Source organism: Lontra canadensis, unplaced genomic scaffold (genome assembly GCF_010015895.1).
Source record: "Lontra canadensis isolate GAN:19392208 unplaced genomic scaffold, GSC_riverotter_1.0 scaffold162, whole genome shotgun sequence".
NCBI lineage: Eukaryota > Metazoa > Chordata > Mammalia > Carnivora > Mustelidae > Lontra > Lontra canadensis.
In genome coordinates, this window is record NW_022631156.1 from 2,283,622 (window position 1) to 2,302,245 (window position 18,624).

Here is an 18,624-nt window from a genome sequence, read left to right on the forward strand (position 1 = left end):
TAACCATGTAGTTTGTATTGACTAAGTACTTATTCATGTTGTTTAAACAAAAGTCTGAAACTCAGAGATCCATGAGTTTAATTAGCCAAACTAAATACAGAATAGTTATGAGGCAAAGACTGTGCAACTTTTATGTTCTATTTTTACTATGAAAATAGGAAAAATTACTTATGATAATTTACTCTGAATAAGATATTAAATCATTAAAATGTATGGCTCCCAGTAGATTTGTATGCTTCTCATAGGTTTAATTCAGGGTAACTCCAAAGAGTTGCAAAGTAGAGTTTCTAGCAGCAAATATAAAATTACTGTTTTTCTAATAGAAGGAATCATGTGATAAATTATTTTTTTCTGCAGTATTTTTTAAAATTAAAAATCTGAAATAAATGTAAAACAACACTACTAACTTTAGCACTTTAATAAAAGTTAAAAAAACTCAGATATGTCAGAAAAAACTCACAAACCTACTTAGACTTTTTTGTTTTAAAGATTAATTTATTTGACGGAGAGTACATTCAGGGGGAACAGGCAGAGGGGGTGCGAGAAGCAGGCTCCCACTGAGCAAGGAGCCCAACATGGGGCTGGATCCCAGGACTCTGAGGTCATGACCTGAACCAAAGATCATGACCTGAGCTGCCCAGGCACCCCTACTTAGAATTTTTTAAAAGCACAACATCCAAGACTAAAGTTGATAATTCTTCATTTCTCTCCAATAAGTCTTCATCAAATATGTTGAAAGATTTTGTAAATGGTTAGCAGCATATAAAGTTAGAATAGGTTTGTTACTGAGAAATAAATTGATAAATACTGTATTACATTTGGGAGAAATTTTAGAAGCTAGAACATTTGAGATTATTTTAAGATTTTATTTATTTGTCACAGAGAGAGCTAGAACACAAGAGTGGTATAAGGGGCAGAGGGAGAAGCAGACTCCCCATTGAGCAAGGAGCCCAATATGGGGCTCAGTCCCAAGACCCCAGGATCATGACCTGAGCTGAAGGCAGATGACACTTCACCAACTGAGCCATGCAAGCCTCCCAGCATTTCATATTCTTAATTATAGTTATTTTTCTGAAAGTATTTTAAGAATATTTTTTAAATAACATTAATACACACGCATAAAACCTAAATTTCCCTGGGTGAATCCAACTGGTGGTTGCGTCTACTTTCAGTCATGATCAGTGAGTTGCCTTTCTTTTCTTGATAACAGAACTATGAGTAGAACTCTTCTTACATATAGCCTTATCGTCTTATGCACAGAAGTATGAAAGAGGAAAATCAGCCAAGCAAATGAACATGTATAGTGTGCTTGCCAAATAGCTCCTTCATAGTGCCAAAAACTGACTCCTGATGAGAATCCCCCTTAGAACTAAAAGTGGTCCACAAATGGTCAACACATTATATGTAAATTGCATGATTTGCAAGTAAAAAGCAACTCCAAAGGAGTTTTAAATTTTAGTCCCATGAAGTGTTGATTGGTTCAGTTCATTCATTTAGTTGGCACTTTTTTGCGTACTCATAGTGTGTACTGTTCTTGAAGTTGAACATAGAGCGGTTCAAAAAAACAAACAAAAAACAATGTTACCACCCCAGTACTTCAAACCGGTGAACGAAACACGTCACTGATGGATAAAATCAGTAACTACTTAATACAAAGTCATGTATGTGGTCAAGGGCAAGACTTGTGGATTCCTAGGTCAGGAGCATTCTGCTCATTCCTCCGTCCAGTCCTTCAAGCTAGTGGGAGCCTGGAGGTCAGCATGGCTGGAAGATTGGTTGGAGATGAGATTGGAAATGTAGCCCAGGACCAGAACATGGGGTTTACCCTCGATGTGTTAGAAAGGAAGTCTTTGAATGGTTTTGTTCAGAGGTGTGACATAACCCGATGTAAGAGGATTATTCTGGATGTTGTGCAGGGTTAGTGTGGGGGTGGTGAACAGCATTTTTGGACAAGAGGAGCCACAGAGCCCAATGTATTACTTTCCAGAAGAGACATGACAGTGGGCTGAACCACAGCGGTGGTTTGGGGACATGGTCAGGAGGGAGTCCAAGACAGCCAAGAGGATATGCTGATGGATCGTATGTGGGGCATGAGAGAAAATCAAGAATGACCCTTAGGTTTTGTTCCAAGCAGGTCCCCATCCTTCCCCCAGGTTCTGTCATAGCAGAAATCGAGAGTTCATTTTTGGAGATTTTTAATAAGGCAAGGCAGTCACAGATGCTGATCTAGATTCAAGGAAGAAATCATGGGCCAGGATGAAATGACCTAGAATATGGGCATAGATGGAAAGGTCCACAGACTAAGCCCTGGCACTCACTTCTTAGACCTCATGGATACCAAGAAGCTGCTGCCATGAGGGGACAGGAATGCCAAGGGAACGTGGTCTGTGTACCCCATAAAGAGCATATTGGTAAGAGAGGGAGTGATCAAAAGTCAGATGCTGCTGCAAATAGAATGCCTGAGGATTTTTCTATGATTTTTCATGATAATGAGAGCATTTATAGTGGAAAAAACGAAAAATGAGCCGAACGTGAAAATAGCCCATTAATAAAGGGGATTTCTCCAGAGGCCTATAGATGATTGTAGTGAGATACTTATGAGTGATACAATCTGATGATGGCAGGTGCTTGAGAGGAATTGGGAGAAGGTGGCAAAGGAGGTGGAAGGATATTCTAGAAGCCTCCGTCCAGATAGAGAGATACCTGCCAGTCTGCCCCAGGCTCTCTGCCAGCTGAAGTATAGGGGTAGCTCTCTGAGATGGCTGCAGAAAGCCATATCTCCTGGAGGGGAGGGGACAGTTTGGGGACAAGAAATCAGAAAGTTAATAGTCTGAGAGAAGGCTGGGATATTTAGGGAATATAGGTAATGATGGGCTGTGAGCTCCAGGGGACCCCAGGGAAAGTCTGGTGGCAGAGATGAGGTGGGAATCTGGGTCCCCCTAGAAGGGAAAGGGCTGTGGGGGCAGACGTATCTGGGTGGTGACAGGTGCTTTGGAATGAACACGTGGACTTCATGTGATGTGGTAGACAGGTGGGACTAGTTTCTCCAGGACTACTGACAACTCTGAGGGACACCCCACTTTTCCTTTTACCAGGAGGTACTTGGGTTCTTTCCAGGAGGTACTGCCAGCTTTATGCAGTGTAATATTCCACACAAGTTAGAGAAGAGGAATGGGAGAGAGAGGGAGAGAGGAAGGGTGGGAGGAGAGGACTTTAACAAGAATGCATTGATGCAAATATGTGCTATATATATAATCAATTCTGTTAGGAAAGCACAGATTGTCCCATGGATTCAAAGGAAGGAGACACTTCAGTTGGTGAAAGAACAGGAACAGCTCGCTGCCAGGGAGGTGAAGAATTTGAGTGGTCCTGAAGGGTGGTTAGACTTTCTCCCAGTGAAGCTTAAATGAGGCAGAGCCTGTGTGTCTAAGCAGAGGAAACAGGGAGTCAGAACCCAGAAGGAAGAAGCATGGAGTGTGTTTGTGGAGCAGTGATTGGAAGCAGGGAGCTCAGGAGCTGATTGGAGTAATGAATCTTAACTGGGGGATGCTTTCAAGAGCTCTCTGTAGCCTTGATGCCTGGAATCTCCTTCTTTCCAAGTTTAATCAGAGTGAAAGTGAGTTAAGCAGTCCTTTTCAATTCACACTTAAAGCTGCAGAAATCTTATTGGAAACAGCAGTGCATCAGACCAGCCCGAGTATAGGAACTTGACGGAAAGACCCCCTCACGAAACCGGGAAGGAGCTCTCACACCGATCACTGTGTGGTAGTGGGGTGCTCCCTATTTTATCTACTATACATGCAAGTTAATTTCTTGTAATTCATCATGGGATGCGTAATCATAAATCTTATATTTAAATTTAAAAAATTGTGTAACATGCAGGAAAGGGAAGAGGCAACATAGAGTTGACTAAAAAAGGTGAGACTTTAAAATATCGGTGAATAAAACTATACTCACTAGCTTAAAATATGGAGAGTGGATTAAGGGCATTGCTAAAGATACTTGACGGTAAAGGCAACACAATGAGAGCATGATTCAAATGAATTCTGCCATATAAATCACCATAAAAGAAAGTTGTGTATATGTGCCCTGAAGCAGCATATCTGATATGCTTAGAGACTGGTTCCAAGTTCATTTTCTTAGAAAATATATATTGTATTCCTAACATATGCTGAAAATAAGGAGGTGAACAGAAAAGACTCCCCCTCAGCCCTTACGGAGTTAACATTCTAATAACTAGACAAAAGAGTAAATAAGTCAGTCTTTTATTTATACAGACACATAAGAGATTTGGTTTCTGGCTCAAAAATGTGAACGTTCATGTCACATTAAAGTACTTCTTGGGTTGTGTCAAGAGGACACAGAACACAAGTATTAATTTGGGAAAATCAGCATTCACTACGGTTTCATGTTGATATCTCTGTCAACACTAGTCCCACCAAATTGATTTCTATTGGTCACAAGCCATCAGTTGTTTTAATTGCAGGGAGAGAGAGAAGAAAATCAATAGTAATTTCTCTCTCCAGTCTTTGATACAAGAATTAACATCAGTTGAACGTATCACCTCTGGTGTACACCCCAAAGAACCGAAGGCAGGAACACAACCAGGTGCAGGATTGTTCTGGGCAGCATCATTCACAATAGCTGAAAGGCGGCAACAACCTCGATGTCCATTAGCAGGTGACTGGATGAACCTGATCGCGGTGCCTACCTGCAGTGGACTAGTATCCAATCTGCAGAAGAAGGCAGTGTTGACCGGTGCTACATCACGCCTAAACCTTAAAGACCTTAAGTGAAATAAGCCAGACACAAAAAGGCAAATGTAGAATTCCACTTTTATGAGGTTCTGAGACGGCAAAGCAAATGGTGGTTTGCCAGGACCAGTGGGGAGGGGGCACGGGAGTTCATGGTTAAGGCAGCAGAGCTTCAATTTGGGAAGATGAAAACATGCTAGACGAGAATGGTGGTGATGCTCACATAGTAATGTGATTGTACTGAAGGCAACTGATGCGTACACCGAAAAATGGTTTAAATGGTATGTTTTATGGGATGGCTATTTTAGCTCCATTAAAAAAAAAAAAAAAAGTCCCAAAGGGTAAAGGCATCTCCAATGTTGGCAGAATATGAAAAGTGTTCCTTCCAAAATTGTCATTCCTCATTGGTACCCATCCCTCTTAGTTTGATGTGAATGTGAATCTTACATTCAGCTTCAGAGGTGAAGATTTGCTTTAGTCTGTTTTTCATTGATTATGTAACTGGATTTTAAAGTTTTGTTCTCCAACACAACATTATGGCTATCAGCATTGGCTGCAAATATCTGGTCGTGATGCTCTCAGCCTGCAGGGAGTATGTTTCAGGATCTCCAGCAATTTTTATGTCGAAAAAGCTCTAGGGGGTACCTGGGAGTCTCAGTCGGTTAAGCATCTACCTTCCACTCAGGTCATGATCCCGGGGTCCTGGGATCAAGCCCTACATCGGGCTCCTTGCTCAGCTGGGAATCTGCTTCTCCCTCTGCCACTCTCCCTGCTAGTGCTCTCTCTCCCTCTCTCTCAAATATAAATAAAATATATTTTTTTAAAAAGCCCTCAGGAAATTTAGATGCCCCTAACTTTGGGTCAAGGCCATTAGTTAAATATCGCTTACTGAAATATCATCTGCTAATTAAAAATGACTGATAAATTTGGTTACATCAGAATAACAGATCACTATGACATGCTGTAAATGATGAAAAGCAAAGCAATAAGCTAAAAGCAATTATTTTGCAACATATATATCTTTAAAAGTCAAAGAAACTGTGCAGAACACAGGGAAAAAAAACTCCTCAAAAGCAACCCTGTAACCGATGAAAACAAGGTTGGAAAAATTCATGAGTGTTTGAAATATTACTCATAACTTTCTGTGTGAGCTAAGGAAGATTAAGCTGAACATTTGAACATGAACGTTTTTGGTCCTCTTTGTCCTTTGGAAAATATTAATCACTGAATAAACCTTACTGATGACAGAAGCTGCCATTTATTTGTCATTATTTTCCTGAGGACTGTCAAAAACTCTTCATATTTTAGCCTATGGAATTTATTTAAATACAAGCAAACAAGGAAAACACCTACTTCTACGGTAGGTGTGCATTATTTTTTATTGCACTGTTGGGGGCAAGGGCTATTAGTAAGGTTTAGTGACTTTCCCAGTATTACTCAGCCCATAACCAGTGAAGTGAGAATTCGGTCCAGTTTACTTCTTTTAAGGACTTCACTGGTAACTTCCATAGCCCCTGCTTCCCATGGGAAGTGAGGAGTAGAATCGTGGCAGAAATGGAATGTTGGCAGAAATAACAGAACATGTTAAGTTTCTATGAAAAATTAGGAGGCAATTAACAAGGCAACTAATTGCTTTTCGAATTGAGGTGGCCTCAGTGAATCATGATTCCCTCTATTAAAATAACAAATCAGATCTGGTTTTATAAGCTCTGCTCAATTTAGTAACTAATTTTTCCAGTTTACTGCATGTCTTTTTAACTGGAACAAAGAGCCTGACTTAATGGGAATCTAGGGAGAGGTTAAGTAAGTATGATCAGGAAATCTCGGACTTCTGAAGATATTTTCCAGAAGTTAGTGTATATAATAAGTTCCTCTCTCTACAGACTGCAGATGAGAAAAACTCGGTGTCAGAAAAATTGAATTAAAATGTTGACTCAATGTCTACTGAATGTCAAAAAGATGATGAATATTGCATCTCTGGGTTATTAGAGGGCCCATAAGAAAGTTATGGACTAAAGGAAAATACGATTCTGAAAAAGCATCAACAGGGAACAGTTCTCACTGTCAGATCCTTAATTCTTTATTACATTTTCTCAATAAGCATGAGATGTGGGATTTAGCAGAATAACGCTGTTGAGAGAAAAAAAACTGGGGGCACTGTAAGAGGATGCAGATGTCCTTAGGGGCAAAGCATGTAGAAATCCACAAGGTGAACAGTGGAGGTTGGTGCCTCCAAAGGCTCCTGAGGCTCAGCGCTGTGCCTGCTCATTCGGGTCTGATGGAAAACAATTCTAGCCCATTAGTGAGGTTTACCGTGTTTCCTCAGCATGGCGTCTTGTACTAGACCCATGCCTGGCTCACATCCAGGAAGATACTAATAGCGACCCCATCCCTTATGTTTGCATGATGCTGGGTACTCTAAGTGCTTCTCAGGAATTAACTCGTTCAGACTCCTCCGAAACTCTGTGGGGTTCTTACATTATTCTCAATTTACGGATGAGCACACACAGGCACTGGAGCCATATGTCACCTGTCCACTGCTGGTCAGGAGGGCATCCCTGCCTGGAGACCACGCTCAGCCATCTCACCGGTGCCAGAGTGGGGGCCTGGTTCAGATCACTTGGGACTCAGTCCCAGAAATTAAGTAGTGGTGGGGCGTTACACTTCAACTCTCCCGGCCACTCTTATCTTCCCCTCAGGCAGAATAACTGCTTTAGAACTGGGTCCCTTTTAAAGCCTTTAACTATTTCTGATACTTGTATGTTCCTTAACCTTAGAGAAACAGTGGTATGTGTGCGGGGGGCGGGGGGGAATGCCAAGTGCCCTGAGAAAACTGTTGTATTTGAGAACTACATTTAAAGGTAAAGAGTGTGGATTTCTTAATTCTGAAATTGAAAACACCATGCATGTCTCAGTTTTTGTGGTCTCTGTCACTGGAAACCAATGGCTTATTTTAGGACCATTTCCTTCCTCGGCACTCCATACAATAGACATGTTAACAAGGAGCAGTTTGAACAAAGGTCTCCTAAAATACTGATTTTGATTCCCCTTTGCCAGCTATGGGAAACACAGTTTTATGCAAACACCTATTATTTCAAGAGGCACAGGTGCCTCAGGGCCTGTTGGCCTTCTTGGCTGTGACCCTACGACTGAATTACTAGGTGTCTAATTTAGAACTCAGACACATTATAATTTGATTGTGTATCTGCGTGTTTTCTCTATTATAATTCAAATGTCATGCTTCCCCACAAATTTAATGACATTATAGATATACTGTGCTTAACCATCTCAAATTGGTGTTTGTTTAAATTTTTATTTTTATTTCTTTTACATATAGCCATGGATTTTACCCTCTTTAGTCAGGACATTTCTCTATGAACTATGTGAACAGACTACTGATTCTTAGAGAAGTACAAATACTTTTTCAGTGAAACTTTTTTAAAAATTTATTTATTTATTTGGCAGAGAAAGAGATCACAAGTAGGCATAGAGGCAGGCAGAGAGGTGGGGGGAAGCAGGCTCCCTGCCAAGCAGAGAGCCCGATGTGGGGCTCGATCCCAGGACCCTGGGATCATGACCTGAGCAGAAGGCAGAGACTTTAACCCACTGAGCCATCCAGGCGCCCCTCAATGAAACTTTCTTGAGCCTGATCCCAACTCTGAGAGTTACCGGATCTCTTATTTCCCTGGGAGTTTCTCTTCTTGCCAAAATTAAGAGCTTAGGTTTGGTATCTTTTTGAATTTCAGGCATTCATCATACTTCTCCATTTATTTACCTCCAATGGAGACACCACTTGTCAAGAAAATTGTTAGTTTTTTTTCCTAACAACTGGTATACTTTTGTTATATGGTCTTGGATTATGTTGTAGTGAATGATGTTTTCCTTTTGCTTTGTCTGCTGGAGTCTTTAAGTCAAATATTTGATTCATCGTTAGCAATTGTAGAAGATAAATGCAAGGCAAGCGTGGCATGCTAGCTTTCCGTCTGGTTTCCTTGAAAGGATTTGCTTTTTTTCTCTGTCATCGTCCCCTTTAACTGTTTTTATGTTATTAAACCTTAACAGAGTATTGGAAACGGCCTTATACCTATTTTTGGAAATCTGTGGGGAATATGCAAACAAATGATCAGTAAATACTCTTGTTTCCAAGAATCCAGGCACACATTTTTCCCTTGTGCAAGTCGACATCTGTAAAGTTTCTGATACGTAGCTTGTGTCTTTATTGGTATGAACAAGTATAAAATTATAGTTATATTGGTGTTGGTATAAATGGATGAGACCATGGCTTTCCTTTGCTGCAAATGGACTGTTCAGATAAAATAATTTTGCATATATAAGTTTTATTCTTTCTCTTTTCCTTCTCTATACAAGTCAGCCTTTCTATTATCACAGAAGGGAGATCTCAAATCTTCCATTCACATGGTAGTAACGTAATCTACACTTCTTTGTTTGAATGTAACTTAATTAAGAACTGTCTTGATTTCTTTTGCTTAAAATAGAAAGGGATTTTTTTTTTTTAACCAAGCTATATGTTTCTGAAAAATGAGGAGGTTTTCGGGTCCTTACAACTAGATGAAAAGTGACTCTCAGAACTGGAAACTTCCTTAAAAGTAGAGAGCTTGAGGAATTTTTATGGGTTTTAAGCCCTTGGACATGCTACAGGAAAAGAAAATACTTTATTCAATGAATGGCCAAATCATTTTGCCTTTCCTGAATTCATTGGTGGCTCATGCATTCCAGAGTCTGTTCACACTCTGTTGGGTTTATAAATTTATTTAAGGCCTGCATGTCTTTTAAGTGATCAAATGCATAACAATTCAGGGTGTGGATGGGGAAATATCATCTTCTACATTTTCTGGTAGGAGATTTTGTATGTTGTGGGGCAGTAATAATTGTGTTTGTGCTCCCATATTGTTTCAAGGATCGAGTCTTCCTCCCTCTGGTAGGAATGTTGACACTTATCTTAAAAATCCCAGAATCCTAGTGGAAGTGAGGGCTGCATTGTCAAACACAATTCCAGAGATGATTCAGGCAAATGAGAATTACTTCTGTCTGAAAATGTCCCATAATTTCTTAAACCTCTGTTTTACTTGGCGTCATCCTGACCTGACACAAAAGGCTGAGAACACCAATCTAAGCGAAAGTGATAAATCATATTTTTAAAAAGGTTTGTTCATATCTCTTTAAATACATTTTAATTTTGAATCACCTGTTAATATTGCCAGTAGGAAGAGTAAAATACTAGATTCCTTTAATATGTATTATGAAGAAAAGTTAGATCCAAATGAGTCATAAAAAATGGCTGATTCTTCTGAGTAGTTTTAATGAATGGTCCTTAATAAAAACCGGGTAGCCTAAGGCAAGGTTATGTACATAAAGAGAACATAACTTACTTGGGTTAGTTCATGAATCATTGTACATCTAAGAAGTGCCAAAAGAATTTAAAATAAAAAAAAAACAAAAAAAAACCCCAGGCATGGTAATGTCTGAATTCACAAGACAATAGTTTAAGCATAAGAATAACAAAACTCAATGTGGTTTTAATTCGAATCTCCCTGATGGCTAGTGATGATAAACATTTTTTCATGTGTCTGATAGCCATTTGTGTGTCTTCATTGGAGAAGTGTCTGTTCATATTTTCTGCCCATTTTTTGATATGATTGTCTGTTTTGTGTGTGTTGAGTTTGAGGAGTTCTTTATAGATCCTGGATATCAATCTTTTGTCTGTACTGTCATTTGCAAATATCTTCTCCCATTCCGTGGGTTGCCTCTTTGTTTTCTTGACTGTTTCCTTTGCTGTGCAGAAGCTTTTGATTTTGATGAAGATTCAAATGAATACCACATTGAGATATCACCTTACACCAGTTAGAATGGCCAAAATTAGCAAGACAGGAAACAACATGTGTTGGAGGGGATGTGGAGAAAGGGGAACCCTCTTACACTGTTGGTGGGAATGCAAGTTGGTGCAGCCTCTTTGGAGAACGGTGTGGAGATTCCTCAAGAAATTAAAAATAGAGCTTCCCTATGACCCTGCCATTGCACTACTGGGTATTTACCCCAAAGATACAGATGTAGTGAAAAGAAGGGCCATCTGTGCCCCAATGTTTATAGCAGCAATGGCCACGGTCGCCAAACTGTGGAAAGAACCAAGATGCCCTTCAACGGACGAATGGATAAGGAAGATGTGGTCCATATATACTATGGAGTATTATGCCTCCATCAAAAAGGATAAATACCCAACTTGTGTAGCAACATGGACAGGACTGGAAGAGATTATGCTGAGTGAAATTAGTCAAGCAGAGAGAGTCAATTATCATATGGTTTCACTTATTTGTGGAGTATAACAAATAGCATGGAGGACATGGGAGTCAGGAGAAGGGAGTTGGGGGAAATTGGAAGGGGAGGTGAACAATGAGAGACTGTGGTCTCTGAAAAACAATCTGAAGGATTTGAAGAGGTGGGGGGGTGGGAGGTTGGGGGAACCAGGTGGTGGGTATTAGAGAGGGCACAGATTGCATGGAGCACTGGGTGTGGTACAAAAACAATGAATACTGTTATGCTGAAAATAAATTTAAAAAAATGATTAAATAAAAAAAAAAAGAGTAACAAAACTGTAAACTAGCGCTTCCCGTCAAGTAGATTCTGAAACTTTATGTGGTAGCTACACTAGTTTTTATAAACATATCTCCTTTCTATAGTGCTTCCTTTTATTTGTTCCCAGGATTTTTTCACCTAGGCAGTCAATGGCCTCTTATGATCCAAGTAATCTATAAAAAGACAAAGTAAATGAGGTTCATAGTAATTTTTTTTTGGTGTTACCTTTTTATTTTATTTTTCTTTAAGATTTTATTTATTTATTTGAGAGAGAACACAAGTATTCAGAGAGGCAGACAGAGAGAGAGGGGGAAGCAGGCTCCCTGCCGAGCAGAGAGCCCAATGCGGGGCTTCATCCCAGGACCTGAGACCATGACCTGAGCTGAAGGCAAAGGCTTAACCCACTGAGCCACCCAGGCACCCCAAGGTTCATAATAATTTGAAAGACTTTACTACCACCTGAAGCCAAAAGACCCCAAGATAGGTTGCGAACTAGTATCAAAGATCTCCAATCCAGAGTGTACGGAACTCTAACAAAATGATGATTCAAAACAAAACGCCCAAGATAAAAAGATAGCAGTAAGACTGGAATAGGCCCTACATGAAGATGGAAAAATTGGCAAAAACAACAACAACAAAAACAAAAACATAAAACAAATACCAAAACACGTAAAGAGGCATTCAGTTTTGTTAACTACTAGGAAATTACAAAATAAACCACAAGAGACCACCCAATGTTCGTCAGAATGGCTAAGAGACCAAAGAAACCAAATTCTGCAACAGCCAGGGCTCGCAGATATTGCTGATGGGATGTAAGTTAGTACAACATTATGGAAAGCATTATCTGTCAAGTGGGAACATATGCATAATAACCCTGACTCAGAATTTCTACCCCTAAATATTGGTACAGCAGAAATGCACACATGTGCTCATAAAAGATAGGTACCACAAATCTACTTTTTGTAGCTATGTTCCTTATTGTAACATCTAAAAGTTGAAAATGTCGCTGTCCAGCCCCAGTACGTGCATCAACTATAGTATATTTGTACAATAGAGTTCTACAGAGCAATGAAAATGGATAAATTATGTCTGCATGCAGCAGCACAGATGGCTCTCAGAAATGCAATGTGAGCAGATGAATTCAGACCAAAAATTACCTAAATTTTTTTTTATATATAGGTTTTTTTTATATAAAGTTTATATAAAGTTCAAACAGGAAGACGTAGTCAAATCAGAATAGTTATTTTTGAGGGGGGAGGGCAGATAATGCTCTATTTCTTGATCTAGATTCTGGCTACCCCTAGAGATATAATTTGGAAAAATTTTAGAAATGTTATTAAAATTTAGAGGTGCCTGGGTGGTTCAGTGGGTTAAAGTCTCTGCCTTCAGCTCAGGTCATGGTCCCAAGGTCCTGGGATCAAGCCCCTCATTGGGCTCTCTGCTTGGCAGGGAGCCTGCTTCCCCGCCTCTCTCTCTGCCTGCCTCTCTGCCTACTTGTGATCTCTGTTAAGTAAAAAAATAAAAATCTTAAAAAAAAAAAAAGAAATGTTATTAAAATTTAAAAGCATAAAAACAAAGGAAAGATGTTTACTTAAATTTCTGGTCATTTTAAGCTATTCCTCTAGGAAGATAAAATAATTGTGACAGAAGGGGAGGGAGGTTGCATTTTTCTTGTTAGTTCTCCATTTAGTTAATAATTAAAATTTTTCTGTTGTAGTGGGAAAGCCTGGGTGGCTTAGTCGGTTAAAGTGTCTGACTTGATTTCAGCTCAGGTCATGATCCAGAGTCTTGGGATCAAGCCCCACATGAGTCTCCCTGCTCAGCAGGGAATCTGCTTCCCTCTCTCCCCTCCCCCTGCTCTTGCTCTATCTCTCTCAAAGTCTTAAAAAAAAAAAAAAAAAAAATATATATATATATATATATATATTTATTTATTTTAATGTTTGTTGAAACAATGTCATATAGTTTTCTTATGGTTTCTAGTAAGAAAACATGTTTTGGAACACTGTGTTATTGGTGCAAGTGACTGAGAGGTGCCAGCCATCACGTACACTGGGTTAGATGAGGAAGATGACATTGGTAAACGAACAAGCACATGGTTTTATTTGGTGCTTGGTTCCAGAATCTGGAATCTTGTAAGCCAGAGAGATGAGATTTGGACCTGAACATGGGGTAGTCATGTCAACAGGCCAGGAATAGATTGACAAGTCCCCGTGTCCCCAAGACATACGGGGACAGGCAGAGGTCTTGCTGCTGTTTTGCAACAGAGGGCTCGAATGAAGCATCCACACTAGGGGGGAAGGAGACACTACAGGAAAGGGATTGAAGTCACAGAAGAGCCGAGTGGAAGAAGGATTTATGCCCTCAGCAAGAGCAGGCAATCACAAGAAAAGACCCATCTGCACTGGAGACCTAGAACGCTGGGGTAGTGAGCTCAGAACACACACCCCAGCAGGCAAGGCCAGGTGATGTGGAGACAACCGCTTCTGAGGAGCAGGCTCTTTGTGGATTTCCTGTTTGGGGTTAGGGCTAAAATGAGAGAATGGGGTGGAACTGAGACCAAAGATACAAAAAAAAAAAAAAACCAAAACCCAAAAACTAGGCACATCTGTGGGCAGGAAATGAACGCGTGCTCCTGTTCCATCTGTGTGACAGGAACTAGTGAGGGAATGTGGGGAGTCTTCATTTAAGTCACTGTGGATTAAAGTTTAATCCAATGTTATGAATATGCTAAATCCCAAGAGCATGAAAAATAAGGTTAATGAATATGAAACATAAAGGCCATAAAAATAAAGTCTTAATACTTATTTTTTAAGTTTTAATATTTAAATCTATATCTCTTTTCTAAAAATACCATGATGAAGACAAACCTGAGAGAGAGTGTGCACAGGAGCGGGGGGTGGGGGGGTTGGTTTGCAGAGGGAGAAGCAGTCTCCCCACTGAGCAGGGAGCCCCACACAAGGCTCATCCCAGGACTGGATCCCAGTCTGGATCATGACCTGAGACTAAGGCAGATGCTTAACCAACTGAGCCACCCAGGCAGTGCTGTGTTATTTTTTAGCCACTACTGGGCTTCATAAACTTGGACAGATTTCTTAATTTTTGTAAGCATCACATCTGCAAGTTACAAGACTGTATAACAAAATTCTCATGAATATAAACAAGAAAATGCATACAGAGCAGTGAATATGGTGCCTGGCTCACACAGTTCTCTCAATAAATGCCCATTGTCACTGTGAATTACTTTATCTGAGTAGGTTCTTTTTGCCTATAAGAAAATAATCAACTTGGTGTTCTCAGTCCATCATGCTTTGTGCGTGTAAGTCACCAAACACAATTCGAAGGAATGCTCATGTATTTCATCATTGCCCTTGAAACTAAATAGTGGACCTATCTTTCTAGAACTCACTTTAGTATCAGTATAGAATTCCAGGTTTTCTTATGTGAATGACAGAATAAGAAATAGTTGTAAATGCTAAAATTAACATAAAAACAGTTTCTTCCATTATGTAATGACTAGGTATATCCAACCTTTGCAACACACTAAGATATTATCCCGTTGAGAAATAATCCGTGTAACTTTTTCCCACTTGCATTTTGTTTCTTTATTGAAGTACGTACCCTTTATTTATTTCACCCGTCCTCCACCCACCTCTCTTCTGGAAACCACCAGTTTGTTCTCTGTATGTAAGAGTCTGGGTTTTTTTGTTGTTGTTGTTCCTTTCTTTCTTTGTTCATTTGTTTTCTTTCTTAAATTCCACATATGAGTGAAATCATATGACATTTGTCTTTCTCTGATTTATTTCTCTTAGCATAATACCCTCTAGTTCCATCCATACACATTACTGCAAATGGCAAGATTTCATTCTTCTTTATGGCTGAGTAATATTCCATTGTATTTTATAGCTATACATACACAGATGTGGTGTATCCGTTCATCAGTCGACAGACATTTGTCCCCTTTCCATAATTTGGCTATTATTGATAATGCTCATGTAAATATCAGGGTGTATGTATCTCTTTGAAACAGTATTTTTGTGTCCTTTGGGTAAATACCTAGTAGTAAAATTAGTGGATCATAGGGTAGTTCTATTTTTAATTTTTTGAGGAAACTCCATACTGTTTTCCATAGTGGCTGCCCCAGTTTGCCTTCCCACCAACAGTGCACAAGGGTCCCCCTTTCTCCATATCCTCACCAACACCTGTTGTTTCTCGGATTGTTGATTTTAGCCATTCTGACAGGTATGAGGTGATATATCATTGTGGTTTTGATGTGCATTTCCCTGACGATGAATGATGTTGAGTATTGTTTCATGTGTCTATTGGCCATCTGGATGGCTTTTTTGGAAAAAATATTTGTGTCCTCTGCCCATTCTTTAATTGGATTATTTGGTTTTTGCATGAGTTTTATAAATTCTTTATATATACCTCTTCTCTGTCCACTCATCTAGTGAGGGACACTCATGCTGCTTCCACATCTTGACTTCTGTAAATAATGCTACAATAAACATTGGGGTGCATACATCTTTTTGAATTAGTGTTTTGTTTTCTTTGGGTAAATACCCAGTACTGGAATTAATGGATCATATGGTAGTTTTATTTTAATTTTTTGAGGAACCTCCGTACTATTTTCCACTGTAGCTGCATGAACTTACATTCCCACCAACAGTGGACAAGTGTTCCTTTTTTCCCACATCCTTATCAATTCTTGTTATTTCTTATCTTTTTTATTTTAGCCATTCTGATGGCTGTAAGATGATATCTCATTGTTGTTTTGATCTGCATTTCACTGATATGAGTGATGTTGGCATCTTTTCATGTGTCTGTTGACCGTCTGTATGTCGTCTTTGAGAAAATGTCCCTTCAGGTTCTCTGCCCATTTTTAATTGTACTATTTATTTTTTGGTGTTGTGTTGTATAAGTTCTTTGTATATTCTGGACATTAACTCCTTATTAGAAATATCATTTGCCAGTATCTCCTCCCATTCAGTAAGTTGCATTTTTTTGTTGTTGTTGACTATTTCCCTTGTTGTGCAAAGGCTTTTTATTTTGGTGTAGTATCAATAATTTAATTTTGTTAAACTCCCTTGCCTCAGGAGACATCTAGAAAAATGCCTTTATGGCTGATGTTAAAGAAATTACTATTCACATTTGGGTCTTTAATTCATTCTTGATTCATTTTTATTTATGACATAAGAAAGTGGTCCAATTTCATTCTTTTGTATGCAGCTGTCCAATTTTCCCAGCATCATTTGTTGAAGAGACTGTCTTTCCTTTGTCATAGGTTGATTGTCCATATAATCACAAGTTTATTTCAAGGCTCTCTATTCTGTCCACTGATCTTTGTGCCTGTTTTTGTGCCAGTACCGTATAGTTTTGATTACTACAGATTTGTAGTGTATCTTGAAATCTGGGATTGCGATACCCTAAGTACATCACCAAGAAACTATTAGAACTGATAAATGCATACCAAAAAAGTTGTAAGGATGCATGATTACAGAAATCTGTTGCATTTCTATATACAAATAATGAAAACAGAGAAATTAAGTAAATAATCCCATTTACAACTGCACCAAAAAGAATAAAATATAGCTAAGAATACCCTTAACCAGGAAATGAATGATTGCCCTCCAAAAACTGTATAAAACTATATAAAACACTTGTGAGAGAAACTGAAGATGAACAAACAAATGGAAAGATTTTTCATTCTCATGGAATTGAAAAAGCAATATTGTTCAAATGTCCATACTACCCAAAGCAATCGACAGACTCAGTGCAATCCCTAGTGCACTACTACCAACAGCATTTTTCACAGAGCTAGATAATTCTGAAATTTGTATGGAGCCCCAGAAGACCTGGAATAGCCAGAGCTATCTTGAGAAAGATCAACTTGCATGTTTTTTTTTTGTTTGTTTGTTTAAAATTTTATTTGTTTATTTGACAGAGAGAAAGATCACAAGTAGGCAGGCACACAGAGTGGGAGGGGGAGGAGGAAGCAGGTCCCCCACTGAGCAGAGAGTCCACTGCGGGGCTCGATCCAGGACCCTGAAATCATGACCTGAGCCGAAGGCAGAGGCTTAACCCACTGAGCCACCCAGGCGCCCCCAACTTGCATGTTTTAAATGAGATATTTCTTATATCAGCAATTGGTATTTATAAGACATATTTATATGTTTTAAATGAGTAATATTATCTCAACACTATGCCATGAAGTATCTTTGTACATATTTTTTTCTTTGTAATTATCAGTGGCTTGGTATTTCCCTTTCAGGAAAACATAGCAACTTTCAGAAAAAAAAAAAAAACAAACAAAACAAAACAAAAAAAAAAACCTCCCCATATTTAGTGGTGATTTTCTGAATAGCAAACCCTAACAGCACAGCTAGGAGAAATTTCGTTCTTCAGGCAATACCCGTTCCAACTTATCCAGAGAACAGTTTTAAAAAGAAAATTTTTAAAAAGTGCACATGGGGGGTTTTGGTCCTTATCTCACAACAGCAAACCATAACATTGGGTGAGGTTATCTTCTAGTAATTAATTAATGTCTGAGAAGTGAAAAAAAATCTTGAAATTCTCTTAAATAAAACACAAAAATAATCAAGCAGTCAGTACAATTTCTTAAATAGACTTTTTCAGAAAGAAGGCACTAAAGCCATATTAAAAAAAAATCATCACAAACTGGAAAAGGCCAGCAATTTAATAATGTTAAATAGATCCATTAAATTCTCCCTTTGTAGACAGCTATGGTCAAAAATGCCATTTTTCAAAGAAAAAGTATTAATAGAAAGTTTTGAACAGCAGAATATTTATCTTTCAAGATTATAAAATGAATCATCTGTTAAAAAGTTGAAAAATGCCCGAGTCCTTTCTCTGGCTTTAATGAATCACAGCATGACACACAATCTTTTACAATACCTTCTGAGCATATCAATGTTATGTTGTATTAATAGTCATCGTGAAAATTAGGGATAACTAATGAGGAAAGGAAAAGAACACAATGAAAATGCGTAATCTCACCTACATTTATAAAGGTCTCATTATTGCATAATTGCCCTAAATGCAATTAAAACATTGAATTATTTCTTAACATGTTATTTAATGGAGTAGAACTGCTAGGATAAGGATGTAAACAACACAGCTTTTTCCCAGAATTTGTGTTCCCCTTTGTCCTGCAAGAGAGATGCCCAGATAAAGCTACTTGTCTTAATTTAATTCCTACTGACTCTGAGAGGAAGAGGAGAAAAATGAAAAATCTCACACTTGAATTTTTAAGAAGCTC

General features: G+C 38.8%; 1 protein-coding gene across 1 annotated transcript in view; it reads left to right on the forward strand.

Annotated features, from left to right (window-relative positions):
• Window positions 1-18,624, forward strand: part of PCDH15 (protocadherin related 15) — a 1,265,671-nt gene that overhangs the window by 1,162,926 nt on the left and 84,121 nt on the right. The gene's annotated exons all lie outside the window — the stretch shown is intronic.